Source organism: Giraffa tippelskirchi, chromosome 11 (genome assembly GCF_054371585.1).
Source record: "Giraffa tippelskirchi isolate mGirTip1 chromosome 11, T2T-mGirTip1v1.2.pri, whole genome shotgun sequence".
Taxonomy (NCBI): domain Eukaryota; kingdom Metazoa; phylum Chordata; class Mammalia; order Artiodactyla; family Giraffidae; genus Giraffa; species Giraffa tippelskirchi.
In genome coordinates, this window is record NC_137285.1 from 135,674,296 (window position 1) to 135,691,193 (window position 16,898).

At 39.9% G+C, this 16,898-nt stretch overlaps 1 protein-coding gene across 2 annotated transcripts in view; it reads left to right on the forward strand.

Moving 5' to 3' along the window:
- Window positions 1-1,582: 1,582 nt before the first annotated feature.
- Window positions 1,583-16,898, forward strand: part of EHF (ETS homologous factor) — a 130,549-nt gene continuing 115,233 nt past the window's right edge. The window contains exons 1-2 of one of the 2 annotated variants that reach the window (XM_081546005.1): window positions 1,583-1,739; window positions 14,291-14,423. The gene's annotated coding sequence lies outside the window, so the exon portion shown is untranslated. Of the gene's footprint in view, window positions 1,740-14,290; window positions 14,424-16,898 lie in introns of those variants that run through there. The other variant, XM_081546007.1, reaches the window with a different exon arrangement.

The window sequence follows — 16,898 nt, forward strand, 5'->3', positions numbered from 1 at the left end:
TCCCCTACTTATAATAAAATTGCCTTGTGTATTTCCTCCAGATACATTTAGGACCACATCAGATAATGTTATAATTTTTGCTTCCACCAGCAAGCACAATTTTAAACACGGAAGGGCAGAAGGACTGTTGTATTTAGCCCCCAGTTTTGCTCTCCCTATGTTCTTTCTTCCTTCCTATTGTCTCAGGATTCCTTCTTCTGTCATTTTCTTTCTGTTTAGAGAACTTCTTCCAGCCATTAGCTTTGGATAGGTCTGCCAGTGACAGATTCTCTCCATGTCCTTTTCATCTGAGAATGTCTTGATTTCTCATTCACTCATGAAGGATATTTCTGCTGGATTCCGACTGGACAGATCTTTCCTTTCCACACTTGAATAATATGGTGCCACTCCCTTCTGGTGTCTACAGTTTCTGATGAGAAATCCACTGTGATATAAATTGTTTTTCCTTTTACTGGCAGGATGTTGTTTCTTTTAGCTGCTTTAAATATTTTTAAATTTGCCTTTAGTTTTCAGAAGTTGGACTATGATGTGCCTGGAATGTCATTTTTGGGGTTTATTCTGGTTGGGGCTTGCTGCTCAGCTTCTTGAATCTGAGGTTTATGTCTTTTGCCAAATTTGGGAGACTTTCAGCCATTATCTCTTTGAACGCTTTTCCATTCCTGCCCTTTTCTCCTCTGCTTCTGGGACTCTGAAGACAGGAATGTTAGATTTTTGTTCCACGGGCCCCTGGGGCTCTATTTATTTTCTCATTCTCATCTATTTCTTTCTCTTTTTCATGCTGGGTTATTGCTATCATTCTATCTTCAAGTTTACTGGTTCTTTTCTTTATGCCCTCCATTCCACTGTTGAGCTTATCCACTGAGCTTTTAACTTCAGTTACTATATTTTTCAGTTCTGAAATTCCACTTGGTTCTTTTTAGTATCTTCTATTTATTTGCTGAAACTTTACAATTCTTTGATGAAACTTCCTTTTTCCCAGTTATTTCAGGCATGTCCACAATTTTACGTTGAATTGTGTGTATGATATCTGCTTGAAGACCCTTGTCAGCTAATTCTAATGTCTCTTATCATTTTGGTGCTGGCCTTTATTGATTGTACATTCAAGTTGAAATTTTCTTGGTTCTTAGGATGAAGAGTTATAGTCTTTTGAAACTGGTCATTTTTGTTATAATGTTATGATACTCTGGATCCTATTCACATCTTCTGTTATACTGACATTTTTGGACTCTTCTCTGTTAGAAGAAGGGGGAGGCGCTGCCCTGCTCCTGCCAGTGGGGAGTAGAAATGCAAGCCCCCGCTTGGCCTCTGTTGACAGCTGAGTGGGGTAGGGATTTCTCATTACTAGGGTGGAGGTGGGAGTTCTGGTTCCCCACTGGGCCTTTTCTGATACCACCCTGGCTGGGAGGGGTAGGAATGCCTTGTTACTTCTTACCACCCATCCTCCACTGATGTCACAGTGAAGGGAGGTGACCTGATTATCTCTGGGTAGTGACAAAGTCCTGACTCTTCCCTAGGCTTCCAATACCACCCCGGTGGGGAGGTGACAGGGTGGGTTGATAATTGTAGGTGGAGGTGGAGGTTCATGCTCACCGTGATGGCTCCACTGACACCTACCTAGTGAGTCAGGTGCTTTTTACCATTTGGTAGGATGAAGACTTCAAATCCTTACTTGGACTTCTCTGACACCACGTGGGCAGAAGTGTTGGGGACCCTCATTACAGCCCGGTGAAGGTGTAGGTGTAGGTTCCTCATTTTTGCCTTTGCTGGCCTGGGTATGAGTAGGCACCATTTTTCTTTTTTCTTTTTGGTTATGTTTGGCTGGAATAGAGCAGTTAGTGTCTAAAAGTTTTCTCTCTTGCCATCCTTTCCTGGTTCTTGGCTACAAAGAAGAGGTTTTCATTATGGCTTATTTATGTCCCTGCTTATTTACATTTCTTGGTTACAGGTCTCTTCAGCTCCCATTCTTGGATATATGAGACAAAAAGAAAACTCAGAAAACTTACCACCATGTCATTCCTTAGTTCCCAGACTGTCTGCCTTCCTTTCCCCAACTTTCAGAATTTTCTTATGATTCTTATATACATGATGTCTATGAGTTTTATTTGTACTTAGTGGGAGGAATAAGAATAAGTGCTTCAACTCTACTTTCCTAAAAGTGGAAGTCCCACTATCGTTTCACAAACCCTCTTTTTGCTGACATTGGCTCCAGTGGTCTCCGTTGTTTGCAGTGAAGAGCCAGACTGGTGCCTTTTGAGAAGGGCAGGACCACAGAAGAGCTGTCCTCCGAAGGGAGCACTCTGAACTTGTCAACAATTTTTCAGAACTGGCAACTCTTTGTTTTGCCCGCAAGTAATTTTCCCTGTTTCCTTTAAACACACAGCTTATCTTCTGAATACAACCATTTTTCCCCATTATTTTCTTTTATTAAGTAATACTTGTTCTTCATAGAAAATAAAGATAAGTAAAACAGAGAGCATCTTCAACCGGAATATATATAATATATTAAAAATGAGATTATGCTGTCAATTTTGATGGTAATCTGTTTTTTTCACTTAACCAGGTATCTCAATATCTTTCTACTCCAAAACATATAGCCTAGATCATCGTTCTTTGCATCCACGGTGTCACTAAAAGCCAGACATGACTTAGCAATTGAACAACAACATCAGTTTTTCGTGGTTACATAATATTTCTTTGTAAGAACATAGTTGTTTACATATCTATTGCCTATTGTTGAACATGTAGATGATTTCCAATTTCTTTTCAGTGTAAACAGTTCTACATGGAACATCTTTGTAGATAATCATTGTGTACTTGCCTAGTTACCTTAAGATAACCCCTGAGAAATCAAATTACTGAGCTGTAAGGGACACATTTTTTTTCTTAAAGGAACTTTTGATAAATATCTTTACATTGCCTTCCCATCCTGCTTGTTGTCCTGGTTCCATTGCTTGGCTCTCATTCTGGTCTAGAATTTTCTCATTCATAGAGCACCAGTGCTGTCCTAGCTTGAGCTCCCTGCCGACCCCCCACCTAGCTTGTGGCAGGATAACATCTGACACGTTAATGCATGTGTTGTGCATACTTCCATACTCAACTTGTTCACATCCTGAAGGCTGTTTCACATTCAAGCCAAGGTGGAACTTCCAAACTAAGGTGGTGCGTACTTAGTTTTAAGTCCATGTGCTGAGGGTTCAGATGGAAGATTTCGGAAGTGGATGTAATCAGTCGGTTCCTTCCCTCACCACTGACCTCTGATATTTGGAGAAGAGAGGTAGAAGTGAAGTCAGAGGGTTGGACGTGAGTGTGAGTGGCCCCCCCGTGCCTCTCTCCACTCTGAGAGATGAGTCTTGGCCAGGGGACATAAGAGGATCTGCCTTGAAGTGAAGATGGCCTGTATCCACTTCTCAATGAGCAGTCTAAGGAGTCTTCAAGCTTCAGATAAGTTTTCTGTTCATCACAAAAAGACGGCCATAGAATAGAAATGGTGGTATATCTAGTGGAGAGAAAAAAGTGTAGACATAACCTTCTGATTTTCACAAAGCCTTGGAGTTCTGAGGGTTGGGCATCTGAATGTCTCAATGGCATCAGATTGGTGTATAGAGGAGGAGGAGAAAGAGGAGGAGGAAAGAGAGGTGGGAAGGGAGGGAAGGGAAGGATATGGAGGGAAGGGGAGGAGAAAGAAAGAAAGGGGAGAGGAAGACAGAGAAAATAAGAAATGAGAGTTGGGAGGCCTATAAGAGCTCCTTGCCTGAATATGTGTGGACCCCAGGGCTGAGGATGGAGGCTGATCTGATACTTCAGATATCTGATGAGGAGACAGTTGCATCTCAGAGAATTTGCAAGCCTTGGGTATAAGGACCAGATGACATGAGTTATATTTGAAACCAGAAGCCAGCATGAGACCAAGCAGAAGCAGACTTAACTAAGCAGAGGTAACTTCCTTCTTACACTGTACACTGGGTGACATTCCTATCACACACACACACCCACACTCTGAGCTGCAAGTGTGGTTAAAAACACTGATTTTGACTTAGTTTACTTTAAAGTAACTAGACTAATAATTTTACATTGATCAGAATAAGGATCCCAGGCAGAAAGCACATTCAATTAGAGAAAAAGGGGGAAGAAAGAAATTTCTGCAGTTTCGAGTTCATGTTGACTGAAAATTTCTTGTCAACTATACATACTTCCTAAACTACCATGACATAATAAAATATGTTTTCCAGATCTGAGCCTTTGCATATCTCCAAAAGTGAATCTTGATGTAAGTAAAAGAGGAGAGTGAAAAAGCTGGCTTAAAACTCAACATTCAAAAAATGAAGATCATGGCATCCGGTCCCATCACTTCATGGCAAATAGATGGGGAAACAATGGAAACAGTGACAGACTATTTTCTTAGGCTCCAAAATCACTGCAGATGGTGACTGTAGCCATGAAATTAAAAGACGCTTGCTCTGTGGAAGAAAAGCTATGACCAACCTAGACAGCATATTAAAAAGCAGAGACATTACTTTGCTGACAAAAGTCTAGTCAAAACTATGGTTTTTCCAGTCGTCATGTATGGATATGAGAGTTGTACCATAAAGAAAGCTGAGCATCAAAGAACAGATGCTTTTGAACTATGGTGTTGGAGAAGACTCTTGAGAGTCCCTTGGACTGCAAGGAGATCAAGCCAGTCCATCCTAAAGGAAATCAGTCCTGAATATTCATTGGAAGGACTGATGCTAAAGCTGAAACTCCAATGCTTTGGCCATCTGATGCGAAAAACTGACTCATTGGAAAAGAACCTGATGCTGGGAAAGATTGAGGGCAAGAGGAGAAGGGAATGACAGAGGATGAGATGGTTGGATGGCATCACCAACTCCATGGACTTGAGTTTGAGCATGCTCTGGGTTGGTATGAACAGGGAAGCCTGGCAGGCTCTAGTCCGTGGGGTTGCAGAGTCAGACATGACTGAGCGACTAAACTGAACTGACTGATATCTCCAAAAAAAAAAATCTCCTTTTATTTATTTCTATGTTACATATACACAATGATTATCAAGCTTTTTAAGGTACCATTTTTTTAACATGAAAAGTTTCAAGGATGGCCAATATCATATAAAGTAAGTATCAGTTGGTGGAATGGGGAGGATGCTTTCCATTAACTCTCTGCAGTTAGTGAAAGGCCTCAATGGAATCCTGAGGCATCAACAGATCCAGGATTGCCATGTATAGTTGTGTAGTGTGTACACTGCACAAAAGTGTTGGCCAAGGCTCTTGGGAGCTGACATTCATCCCAAGTTCCACTTATCATGGGATCTGGTATAGGGCTCCTTAGCTGACTGTGTGATGACAGGACCATATAACCCAAGAAATGATGGGGTCTTCCTTACTTGTTTCCTTCTCCAAAGACAAGTATTTACCTCTGGGAAATGCTGTAGGTGTGGTCCTACTTTGAGGGCCACATGGGGTTACTGTTTGGGGAGCCTTAGGAATGTGCTATCATGAGATGTCAATGAAATGGCTGTTCTGTCAATGGCTTCAGCAAAAACTAAAATGCATCCTCATTCTGCCCTTGTGCTGAATCAGCCTGAGAGTCATGACTGCTTCCTGGGCTGCAACATGGCCACCCCAAACAATAACAATAAGAACAACACTAATGATAGTAAGCACTGTCATCACCTTGTTTGGTCCAGGCAGAGACCCTTTGATCTGGAGATCTCCAAACATGTTGCCAACATGATCCAGCAGCTAGTGTCATTATCTCCCTTTTACAGAGAGAAAATGAGGCACAAGATGTTTAAGCTTAGAGGCCCAAGGTCACATGGGGCGTCGTTACTGGAGACATGTGAGGAAATCTGGTTGTTAGGTCTGAAATAAAATCTGTAGGCACTTAACAAGCTTTTGGTTGGCAATGGCTGCTCTTTATGAGGACTGTATATCTTTATAAATCCTGCCATAAAAGCAAATACCACTCATTAGATTTCATTTCCAACATGTCTTTCACAATCTTAAATGCTCTCAGCATGTGGCAGAACTTCCTCTGCTCCAAGCAGCTGTCAGTTGCACACCTGTCCTCTAGAACACTCAGGTGGGTCCCCAGTGGTTCAGAACTCAGAGGTGGCCTGATGTGATGGAAGGAACTATGGTCAGAGTCTCAGAAGACCTCAGATTTTTTTCAGCTTTATTGAGGTATAACTGACAAATAAAATTGTATGTATTTAAAGTGTACGATGCGATGATTTGACATATGTATGTATAGTTTGTGAAAGAGTTATCATCTATCATCTCATACGGTAATTTTTTCTGTGGTGATCTACAAGATCTTAAGACCTACTTTCTTAGCAGCTTATCATAATATTGTTAGGTAATACATCCATCATCTCATATGGTAATTTTTTTGTGGTGAGCTACAAGATCTTAAGATCTATTTTCTTAGCGACTTCAAATACACAGCACAGTCTTACTAACTATAGTTACCCTGCTATAGTTATTAGAGTCATAGTATATTAGATCCCCAGGGCTTATTCATTGTATAACTGAAGGCTTGTAACCTCCAACCAACCTCTTCCCATCCCTGCCACATCCCCCTGCAACCAGGCCCCTGGTAACCATCATTTTTCTAAGTTTCTATGTCTGACTTCTTTTTTTTTAAAGTGAGATCATACATTATTTTTCTCTGTATGACTAATCTCACTTAACATAATGTTCTCTAGGTAAATCCATGTTGTTGCAAATGGGTAGGATTTCCTTCTTTCTCATGGTTGAATAATATTCCATTGTATATGCATATTATATTTTTTTAATCCATTCATCCATTGATTAAACACTTAACATTGTTTCCTTATCTTGGCTATTGTGAGTAATGCTACAATGAATAGGGGAGTGCAGATATTTTTTGAGATTCTGATTTCATTTCCTTTATATATATCCCCAGAAGTAGGAATGCTGGATCATATGATAGTTCTATTTTTAATTTTTTGAGGAATCTTTATATTTTTTTCATAATTGCTATAGCAGTTAACATCTTCAACCACAGTGCACAAGGGTTTCCTTTTCCTCACATCCTTTCCAACACATCTTTTGTCTTCTTGATAAAAGCCATTCTAACTGTTGTGAGGTGATATATATCTTTGTGGTTTTGATTTGCATTATCCTGATAATTAGCAATGTCATGCACTGGTTTATATACCTGTTGGCCACGTCTTCTTTGGAAAAATGTCTATTCAGGCCCTTTGTGCATTTTTTTTTGTTTACTTATCTATTTTTTAACTTTACAATATTGTATTTGTTTTGCAATACATTGACATGAATCCACCATGGGTGTACATGTGTTCCCCTTCCAGAACCTCCCTCCCACTTCCCTCCCCATCCCATCCCTCCGGGTCATCCCAGTGCACCCGCCCCGAGTACCCTGTATCATGCATTGAACCTGGGCTGGCGATTTGTTTCACATATGATAATTTACATGCTTCAATGCCATTTTCCCATATCATCCCGCCCTCGCCCTCTTCCATAGAGTCCATAATACTGTTCTATACATCTGTGTCTCTTTTGCTGTCTCACATACAGGGTTATCTTTGTGCATTTTTAAAATCAGTGTATCTGTGTATATGTGTGTGTGTGTGTATGTGTGTGTACATATGTATGTGATTTGTTGTTTTGTTCTGTTCCTTTTCCCCCTATTAAGTGATAGGAGTTTCTTATATATTTTGGATATCAACCCTATTAGATATATGATTTGCAAGTATTTCCTCCAATTCCATATGTTGCCATTTCACTTTGCTGATTGTTTCCTTTACTATGCAGAAGCTTTTTACTTTGCTGTAGTCTCACTTGTTTGTTTTTGCTTTTGTTGCCTGAACATTTGGTATCCTATCCAGGAAATCATTGCCAATGCCAATGTTGAGGAGTTTTCCTCTATGAGCTCATCTAGGGGTTTTATGGTTTCAGGTCTTACATTCAAGCTTTTAATCTATTTTGAATTAATTTTTGTGAGTGGTATATAATAGGAGTTTATTTGCATTCTTCTTCATGTGGATATATAGTTTTCTCAATACCATTTCCTGAAGAGTCCATCCTATTCCAACTGTGTGTTTTTGGTGCCCTGGTCAAAGATTAGTTGACTATATATGTGTGGGTATATATTTGGACTCTCTGTTGTGTTCTGCTGGTGTATGTATCTGTTTTTATGCCAGTACCATACTGTTTTGATTACTGCAGCTTATAATTTGAAATCAGAAAGTGTGATGCTTTAGGCTTTGTTTTTTCTCAAGATTACATTGGCTCTTTGGGGTCTTTGGTAGTTCTATGAAAATTTTAGAATTGTTCCTTCTCTTTCTGTGGAAAATATCAATGGAATTTTCATAAGGATTGCATTGACTCTGTATATTGCTTTGGGTAGTAGGGACATATCAACACCATCAATCCTTCCAATCCATGAACATAAAAGATATTTCCACTTACTTCTGTCTTTCTCAGTTTCTTTTATCAGTGTCTTGCCGTTTCTAGTGTACAGGTGTTTTACCTCCTTGGTTAAATTTATTCCTATTCCTTGGTTAAATTTGTTGTTTAGGAAAAGGAGTACATCAAGGCTGTATATTGTCACTCTGCTTGTTTAACTTATATGCAGAGTACATCATGAGAAACGCTGGGCTGGAGGAAGCACGAGCTGGAATCAAGATTGCCGGGAGAAATATCAATAACCTCAGATATGCAGATGACACCACCCTTATGGCAGAAAGTGAAGAATTAAAGAGCCTCTTGATGAAAGTGAAAGAGGAGAGTGAAAAAGTTGGCTTAAAGGTCAACATCCAGAAAACTAAGATTATGGCATCCAGTCCCATCACTTCATGGCAAATAGATGGGGAAACAGTGGCTGATTTTATTTTTTGGGCTCCAAAATCACTGCAGATGGTGATTGCAGCCATGAAATTAAAAGACGCTTACTCCTTGGAAGGAAAGTTATGACCAACGTAGACAGCATATTAAAAAGCAGAGACATTACTTTGCCAACAAAGGTCTGTCTAGTCAAAGCTATGGTTTTTCCAGTAGTCATGTATGGATGTGAGAGTTGGACTCTAGAGAAAGCTGAGCGCCAAAGAATTGATGCTTTTGAACTGTGGTGTTGGAGAAGACTCTTGAGAGTCCCTTGGACTGCAAGGAGATCCAACCAGACCATCCTAAAGGAGAACAGTCCTGGATGTGCATTGGAAGGACTGATGCTGAAGCTGAAACTTTAGTATTTTGGTCACCTGATGCGAAGAGCTGACTCATTTGAAAAGACCCTGAGGCTGGGAAAGATTGACGGCAGGAGGAGAAGGGGACAACAGAGGATGAGATGGTTGGATGGCATCACTGACTCAATGGACATGAGTTTGGGTAGGCTCCGGGAGTTGGTGATGGACAGGGAGGCCTGGTGTGCTGCGGTTCATGGGGTTGCAAAGAGTCGGATGCGACTGAGTGACTGAACTGAACTGTGTTATTGTGAATGGGATTATTTCCTTAATTTCTCTTTCTGGTAGTTCATTTTTGGTGTACAGAAATGCAATTGACTTTGTAAAATTGCTTTTTTTGGGATAGATGTGCCATGTAGCTTGTAGAATCTCCATTCCCTGACCAGGAACTGAATCGGGATTATGGCAGTGGAAGTGCCAAATCCTAACCACTAGACCACCAGGCAACTTCCTGTATATTGCTTTTGTATACTTCAATTTTACTGAATTTATTAATTCTAACAGGTTTTTTTTTTTTGGTGGAGTCATTAGGGTTTTCTTTTTAAAATTTGTTTTTTAATTGAAGGATAATTGCTTTACAGAATTTTGTTTTCTGTCAAACCTCAACATGAATCAGCCATAGGTATACATATATTGTATGTATAAGATCATGCCATCTGCAAACAGAGAAAATTTTGCTTCTTCCTTTCTGATTTGGATACATTTTATTCTTTTTTTTGCCTCATTGCTCTGGTTAGGACTTCCAGGGCTATGTTGAATGGAAGTGGCAAGAGTGGTCATCTGTAATTTGTTCTGGATCTTAGGGGAAAAACTTTCATCTTTTCACTGTTTAGTATGATGTTAACTGTGGGCTTGCTACATATGGCCTTTATTATGTTGAGGTATATTTCTTCTTTATCTAATTTGTTAGGAATTTTTTTAGTCATGAGATTTTGAATTTGTCAAATGCTTTTCCTGTGTCTATTGACATGATTGTATTATTTTATTCTTCATTCTGTTAGTGTGAGGTATCATATTTACTGATTTGCATTTGTTGAATCATTCTTGCATCCCAGGTATAAATCCAACTTGATTATAGTGCTGTTTGATTTCTGTGTGCTGGTATTTTGTTGATAATTTTTGCATTTATATTCATAGTGATATTAGACTCTTAATTTTCATTTCTTACAAAGTCTGTGTCTGGTTTTGGCATCAGGGCAATCTGGTCTTGTAAAACAAATCAAAAAATGAAAGTGTTTCCTCCTCTTTAGTTTTCTGGAATGGTTTGAGAAGGACTACTACTAATTCTTTAAATGTTTGATAGAATTCACCAGTAAATTCATCAGGTTCTGGCTTTCATTTGATGGGACTTTTTGATAACTAATATAATCTTCTTACTCACTATTGGTTAACTCAGATTTTCTATATATCATTCAGTTTTGGTAGATTGTATCCTTTGCATTTTCAATTACAATGTGAAGGATTTGCATTAAATCATTTGCTGAAATATTTTTAAAATGAAGTCATGGTTTTGTGAAAACTCATCCTACCACAAACTCCAAACTTCTGAGATCTTGGAGAATCTACTTTTCCCTGGTCTAAGCCTTTGGGATGCTCTACATCATTTTCCTTGCTGCTCTGTTATCTTTTTTTTTTGATGGGATTCAAGCTGTTTAAAGTAACATAAATTCAGTCAGAGTTCAGTGAAGGAAATAGACTGAGAATTTTAAGCAGAAATGGATTCAATTCAGGGGATTAAGAGCTTATAGAACTGTTGTAAAGGCTAGAGGAGTGGAAGTCTGGTGGGTACCACTACATTATTTCAAAGTCATCCTGCAATAGCTATGATCCAGAGTTTAGAAAGCTGATGCCCCAGCTACTTTTACCACAAGTGGTTCTGGCATCCATGCGGCTGGTGATTGGACACTGGAATGAGGAAGCCAGTGGCTGAAATGCCTCTAATCACTCATGTTTCAGTCATATTGCTGCTTCACATAAAGGCATTATTGGGGGAATCTAATTTGCTTCTAGAACCATATCTTCAAGAGTTTCTGGGAAATGCTGATTTCTCTTTTCCAGCTCCTGAGTTACAGGGAGTGGGGAGTTAGCGGCAACAATTCTATTCAGCAAAAACAGTGTTCAAATGTCATTTTACTTGGTGTATTAGTCAAAATAGGCTTTGCTGTGCTGCAATAATAAATAATGCTAAGTTTTTTAAAGAAATATTTTAATTTTATTCTATTTGTTAATACAAAAAATATTTTGTATTGGAGTATAGCTAGCTGAGTGCTGTGGTTAACTCTTAACATTCTGATGGCTTAATATATTAAACATTAATTTCTAGTTTGCATTCCCACCAACAGTGTAAGAGGGTTCCCTTTTCTCCACACCCTCTCCAGCATTTATTGCTTGTAGACTTTTGGATAGCAGCCATTCTGACTGGTGTGAAATGGTACCTCATTGTGGTTTTGATTTGCATTTCTCTAATAATGAGTGATGTTGAGCATCTTTTCATGTGTTTGTTAGCCATCTGTATGTCTTCTTTGGAGAAATGTCTGTTTAGTTCTTTGGCCCATTTTTTGATTGGGTCATTTATTTTTCTGGAATTCAGCTGCAAGAGTTGCTTGTATATTTTTGAGATTAATTGTTTGTCTGTTGCTTCGTTTGCTATTATTTTCTCCCATTGTGAAGGCTGTCTTTTCACCTTGCTTATAGTTTCCTTTGTTGTGCAAAAGCTTTTAATTTTAATTAGGTCCTATTTGTTTATTTTTGCTTTTATTTCCAATATTCTGGGAGGTGGGTCATGGAGGATCCTGCTTTGATTTATGTCAGAGAGTGTTTTGCCTATGTTTTCCTCTAGGAGTTTTATTACACTGTTGGTGGGAATGCAAGCTAGTACAGCCACTATGGAGAACAGTGTGGAGATTCCTTAAAAAACTGGGAATAGAACTGCCGTATGACCCAACAATCCCACTGCTGGGCATACACACCGAGGAAACCAGAATTGAAAGAGACGCGTGTACCCCAATGTTCATCACAGCACTGTTTACAATAGCCAGGACATGGAAGCAACCTAGATGTCCATCAGCAGACGAATGGATAAGGAAGCTGTGGTACATATACACAATGGAATATTACTCAGCCATTAAAAAAAATACATTTGAATCGGTTCTATTGAGATGGATGAAACTGGAGCCCATTATACAGAGTGAAGTAAGCCAGAAAGAAAAACACCAATGCAGTATACTAATGCATATATATGGAATTTGAAAGATGGTAATGATAACCCTATATGCAAGACAGAATAAGAGACACAAATGCATAGAACAGTCTTATGGACTCTGAGGGAGAAGGTGAGGGTGGGACGTTCTGGGACAATAGCTTTGAAACATGTATGTTGTCATGTGTGGGGCAGAACACCATTCCATGTTCGATGCATGGGGCGGATGCTTGGGGCTGGGGCGGTGGGATGACCCAGAGGGATGGGATGGGGAGGGGGGTGGAGGGGGGTTCAGGATGGGGGGCACGTGTGGACCCATGGCTGGTTCATGTCAATGTGGGGCAAAAACCGCTACAATATTGTAAAGTGGTTGGCCCCCAACTAAAATAAATAAAAATAAATAAATAAACATTAATTTCTCACTCACTAAGTATCTGATGCAGGCTGGTTAGTCCTCCTCTTTCTTCTAGATATACTACCTAGAACAAATGACCTTTAAGACATTGAGACAGGAGAGAAATGGAGGCCACATATCATCCACTATCAGCTTCAGCTCAGGAGTGGCACATGTCAATTAGGCCCATGATCAGTGGCCAGAGCTAGTCCCGTGGCCCCAGCCTAGCTGCAAAGTAGGCTAAGGAATATACAGTAGGAGGACATGGAAATTTAATGAATGCTTGCTATCATTAGGGTGGTAAAAAAAGGAAGTGCTTGACTTCAAAATCAGGGTGAGCCTGCCTTTCAATATTCCTTTTCCTCTTTGAAAGGGCTTAAAGACAAAGATTCCAGGGCTCCTCAAATACCAAGATAAATACATTGCATATGAAAGGATTTGGAACTATACTCTAGTTATCTGTGTGACATTCTTGGGGAATCAGATGATTTCCTTCTCCATGAGTATCTCTCTCACTGACCTAACCTGGCACCTAAAATTTCCACCATTAATATTATTTTTCATGTGCTACCTCAAGAATATGCATGTTTTAAATAAGTTAAGGCAATAAATAATCTTGGACACTAGAGTTCTTTCAGGGAGCAGGGTTCAAGGTGTGGGAGAATTGGACTGATGCCATGCACAGGGGAAAGAGAGAGGAAAACTGGTATCAGTGAATCCCACAGATCAGCAAGAGGGTCTTGGGGATATAGGGCAGGGGGCTGGGAGGAAGTGGACTGGGCTCCCCAAGGAAGGATAGAAGGGGGTTTTTGGCAGATTATTCATATCACACCTTTTCCAAGGGCCTGGCCTGTTTTGGCCTTCAGGGTGGTCACATCTTTATCCAGCTGCATCCAATAAGGTCACAAAAATGTCTTTGGACCAAACCAATTTTTGCAAGGTAAACTCAGAAGGATTTGTCCAGCTAGACTGTAGTGAAGACAAGTGAGGCTGCAATGGGGTGTTTGACTCCAAATCTAGAGCTGCTGGGCGTGGCATCCCAAGATTGACTTTAAATCTAAATTCTCTTAACTTATTTAAAAGTCCAGTCTTGTGGACTTTCAAAATGCACCTAAAAAAAAAAAAAGCAACTATATGGTCTTCGGCTAGTTATGTTTTTTGCACCTCTGCTGGCAGGATTAAATGAGGAATGCATGTTAGGCATATAGCAGAGAACCAGTGGGTGCTATTCCCCCTCGTGGGTCACGTTGGTCTCTCTATCTGTAAAATAAAGTGTGTATACAGGACCTCTCCTGGAGCTCTAGGTCTCCACAGTCATGTCAAGGATCTGAGGAGGTGAGGAGAAGGCTGAGTTGGGGGAAATCTTCTGGACTTTCTAGCCTCATTTTATTTGTTTATTAAAAATTTTTTTTTGATGTGGACCATTTTTAAAGTCTGTATTGATTTGTTGCACTATTGCTTCTGTTTTACGTTTTAGTTTTGCCCTGAGACATGTGGGATCCTAGCTTCCTGATTGAACCTGTATCCCCTGCATTGGAAGGCAAAAAGTCTTAACCACTGAACCACCAGGAAAGTTCGTCCACTCTCATTTTAAGCTAGAGGCATTCAAGGTAAGATTTAGTTTGGAAAAAATGTATTCTACTGGTAAACTGAACTCTGAAACTCTGTGGACTGGGGGATTCCTGCAATCTCTTCCTTCTAACATGTTATAATCCCGAGAGTAATGTTTCTGAAAATACCTAAAAAATGACAACACACTTTACTAATGTAATGCTGTATGATTATCAGTCTCTCTTTTCAATTTGATCTTAGTTTGGATTTTGGCTAGAATAGATTGCAGTATCAGCTTCCATAACCCCTGTCAGTTCAGTTCAGTCGCTCAGTCAGGTCCGACACTGCGACCCCATGGACTGCAACACACCAGGCTTCCCTGTCCATTACCAACTACCAGAGCTTACTCAAACTCATGTCCATTGAGTTGGTGATGCCATCCAACCATCTCATCCTCTGTTGTCCCCTACTCCTCCTGCATTCAATGTTTCCCAGCATCAGGGTCTTTTCAGATGAGTCAGCTCTTCCCATCAGATGGCCAAAGTATTGGAGTTTCAGCTTTAGCATCAGCCCTTCCAATGAATATTCAGGACTGGTTGGATCTCCTTGCAGTCCAAGGGACTCTCAAGAATCTTCTCCAATACCACAGTTCAAAAGCATCAATTCTTCTACACTCAGCTTTATAGTCCAACTCTCACACCCATACGTGACTACTGGAAAAACCATAGCTTTGACTAGATGGACCTTTGTTGGCAGAGTAATGTCTCTGCTTTTTAATATGCTGTCTAGGTTGGTCATAGCTTTTCTTCCAAGGAGCAAGTGTCCTTTAACTTCATGGCTTCAGTCACCATCTGCAGTGATTTTGGAGCCCCCCAAAATAAAGTCTGCCACTGTTCCATTGTTTTCCCATCTATTTGCCACGAAGTGATAGGACCAGATGCCATGATCTTAGTTTTCTGAATGTTGAGTTTTAAGCCAACTTTTTCACTCTCCTCTTTCACTTTCATCAAGAGGCTCTTTAGTTCTTCTTCACTTTCTGCCATAAGGGTGGTGTCATATGCATATCTCAGGTTATTGTTATTTCTCCCAGCAATCTTGATTCCAGCTTGTGCTTTACCCAGCCCAGCATTTCGCATGATGTACTCTGTATATAAGTTAAATAAACAGAGTGACAATATACAGCCTTGACACACTCTTTCCCCGATTTGGAACCAGTCTGTTGTTCCATGTCCAGTTCTAACTGTTGCTTCCTGACCTGCATACAGATTTCTCAAGAGGCAGGTCAGGTGGTCTGGTATTCCCATCTCTTTAAGAATTTTCCATAGTTTGTTGTGATCCACACAGTCAAAGTCTTTGGCATAGTCAATAAAGGAGAATTAGATGTTTTCCTGGAACTCCCTTGCTTTTATGATGATCCAATGGATGTTGGCAATCTGATCTCTGGTTCCTCTGCATTTTCTAAATCCAGCTTGAACATCTGGAAGTTCATGGTTCATGTACTGTTGAAACCTTGCTTGGAGGATTTTGAGCATTACTTTGCTAGTAAGTGAGATGAATGCAATTGTGTGGTAGTTTGAACATTCTTTGGCATTGCTTTTCTTTGGGATTGGAATGAAAACTGACCTTTTCCAGTCCTGTGGCCACTGCTGAGTTTTCCAAATTTTCTGGCATATTGAGTGCAGCACTTTCATAGCATCATCTTTGAGGATTTGAAATAGCTCAACTGGAATTCCATCACCTCCACTAGTTTTGTTCATAGTGATGCTTCCTAAGGCCCACTTGACTTCACATTCCAGGATGTCTGGCTCTAGGTGAGTGATCACACCATTGTGGTTATCTGGGTCATGAAGATCTTTTTTGTATAGTTCTTCTGTGTATTCTTGCCACCTTTTCTTAATATCTTCTGCTTCTGTTAGGTCCATACCATTTCTGTCCTTTATTGAGCCCATCTTTGCATGAAATATTCCCTTGGTATCTCTAATTTTCTTGAAGAGATCTCTAATCTTTCCCATTCTATTATTTTCCTTTATTTCTTTGCATTGATCACTGAGGAAGGCTTTCTTATCTCTCCTTGCTATTCTTTGGAACTCTGCATTCAAATGGATATATCTTTCCTTTTCTCCTTTGCCTTTAGCTTCTCTTCTTTTCTCAGCTATTTGTAAGGCCTCCTCAGACAACCATTTTGCCTTTTTGCATTTCTTTTTCTTGAAGATGGTCTTGAGTCATTTGAAGTGAGATTATTCAAGATAAAGTGAGATGCTCCTATTTTTTCTTTTCTTAAGAAGGAGTGTATTTTTCCCCTTCAACTTAATGTATTTATTGTTACTGCTATGATGTGTATGATTAATATATTGGATGCTCCCTCTCTGTTTCTGTCTCTTTCTTTCATCTCAAAAAGTTGGATGGCATCACGGATTAAATGGACATGAGTTTGAGTAAACTCCGAGTTAGTGATAGACAGGGAGGCCTGGAGTGTTGCAGACCATGGGGTTGCAAAGAGTTGGACACAACTGAGCAACTGAACTGAACTCATA